Consider the following 2,492-nt stretch of genomic DNA (forward strand, 5'->3'; position numbering starts at 1 on the left):
GAGTTACGGGACTCCCTCCTTCTAAAATTGTAGGGAGGAATAGGTTGCGACGTATCCCTGTACCTAAAACTAGTAGACAATAATAAATTCCGAAATACAACAGTAGTTCTGCCTAAAGTGGGGGAGACTGAACCGTTCAATAAGGTTCACAGTATTTTGATTGTAGGTTTGGTTGACAGTAATTAAAAATCAGTCAAATTATAGTAATAAGCGCGATCAAAATCATTATACGGATTGGGACATAAAAACCCTATCTAAATCTAAACACACACACAAAATAAAAAAATAAAGAAAAATCATTCAATTAAAAAAAAAAAAAGTTGAATTAAAATCACGCTAGCGTGTGAACGGACGTTAGTACACGCTAACGTGTGAATAGCCACCGTGCGCAACAATTATTAAAATTTAACAAACGAAAACAACGTAGTTCGCGTATGAATACAAAACCGAGCAAAAAAGCCAAAAACAATTTAAAAATTAGGTCTCTTGAACAAATCACCATTGAAGGGTACACATCAAATAGAAAATTTATTAAAAAAATAATAATATACACGTTCGTGCCCGCAACGCGAGCACGTTTTAATATTACATCGATAATTATACTATCGTGGAGAAACTGGAAATCTTGCAACAATAACGTCCTCTGGAAATAAAGATAATTGGGATAAAGTCAAAGAAATGGACGTACATGAACGTTTAATTAATTATACCTGGTTATTTCATCAACGGCGGGTGTTGTTTGTTTGGAGGTGTATTTTCGGTATCCTGTGGTGGTTTTGCCTGGATTTTTAAGGTACGGTTTTATTTCTTATATTTCTCCACCCCATCCGTATAATATCGTTGTTGGAGATTTACCTTATAGAAATTCCAAAAATTTAATATACGTATTTTTTTTGAACTATCCAATTGAACATTTCCGATTTGATTTTAATCAAGAATGGTAAAGATTGTTTTGTGAAGTGAACCAATATCGCGTTTAGAGGTGTAGCCGACAACGAGTTCAGACTGCCCATGGAAGGGTGTCAAAAGTCCTCGATTGGAGTTGCACCTCGCGGTTCGTCATCTTCACCGTATTCGGCCCTGTGTTAATGCTTGACTACGTTGAGTCACGGGCCGGATACAGAAGATAAATTATTTGGTTCACTGCACAGAATTAAATTTACGTCATTTCGAGAACGTTTTGTTTTGTTTAACACCTAGATCGGAAATGTTCAATTCAAACTAGTATCATTTTATAATAATGTAACAAAAAGAAAAACACTTACTTAATTAACAAAAACATTGCACAAAAGAGGTTATGTAGCCTGGTGTAGTTGACTGTGATATTTTTAGTTCATATCATTTTAATTCTTTTAAAGGTTTTATTTAAAGCCATTTTTTGTAAATTCTAAGCCAAAGAATATTTATATTTTAATGAAATAAAATATCTTAAGTGTAAAAATATACGTAAATGCGTTTTGTTGTTGTCAAATAATTTTGACATTTCACTGATTAATCCATAGAGTTGTAGTCGTTTTATAGACTTCCACTCAAATCCTAGACCGTCCTTTTGTCAACTTATTCTCTTTCAGATTCGATCACAATTACTAAGATCGCGGTTAAAAAACGCTTCCACTTTGTCAACAAAGCCACAGTTTGTAATTTAATAGAAGATTTTAAGTAAAGTCTTTTTTAAAAATGCCACAGTGTCGCTATTTTGGAAGCACTCTCATACGTGGAGTCAAATGAAATTGAAATGGCAGCTATAATATCCGACTCACTTAGCTCCCTTTCCCTCCTAAAACAAAGTTGTATTTACTCCAAAACCCCATCTCTCATAGTATTGATCAAAAATATCGTATTTAAACTAATTCAAAATCGTTTCCGCGTTGCCCTTGTGTGGTGTCCGTCACACATTGGTATACGTGGGAACGAATTTGTTGATATGTTGGCTAGGGATGCAGTCCAAACGGGTCCAAAAGATGAATCACCTCCACCTGCACAAGATCTATGGTCCGTCTACAAAAGTTCTATGCTGCGTGATTGGGCCCAAATGTGGAATACATCAACGAAAGGCAGCAAGTTTTATAAGATACAGCCAGTCCCATCATTTGAAACATGGTTCCACAAATGGGATGTGGGCAGAAAAAATGTAACTATGATTGGCCGTTTGAGAACTGGACACATCTCCTTACCCGCCCATCTACATCGAATACATATTATCCCCGACACCAGATGTAGATGTGGCTATGAATATTGTGATATAAATCACATCACGTTCGCCTGACCACTCCTTAACCAGCATAGACAATTGTTACTAAACTCCCTAGCCCGTATGGGTGTTTTTGGTCCCTACTTGATTCCCCACCTCCTATCCTTAAATAAGTATGAAATCCTTTCTGCAATTTGTTCCTTCCTAAACAAGTCCAAACTCCAAATTTAAATACCACCTCTTGTTTTTTTGCCCCTTTTTTTATTTTTTTACAATTATTCTGCTTTTGTTATAATAATTC

General features: G+C 35.5%; 1 long non-coding RNA gene across 1 annotated transcript; it reads right to left on the minus strand.

The window, feature by feature from the left end:
* Positions 1-312: 312 nt before the first annotated feature.
* Positions 313-1,588, minus strand: LOC123302686. Its single transcript, XR_006535546.1, has 3 exons — positions 1,266-1,588; positions 711-855; positions 313-643 (listed from the first exon to the last, which is right to left on the minus strand). It is a non-coding gene; the product is annotated as an uncharacterized LOC123302686 (long non-coding RNA).
* Positions 1,589-2,492: the final 904 nt, after the last annotated feature.

The sequence above is a fragment of the Chrysoperla carnea genome, chromosome X, assembly GCF_905475395.1.
Source record: "Chrysoperla carnea chromosome X, inChrCarn1.1, whole genome shotgun sequence".
Classification (NCBI taxonomy): Eukaryota; Metazoa; Arthropoda; class Insecta; order Neuroptera; family Chrysopidae; genus Chrysoperla; species Chrysoperla carnea.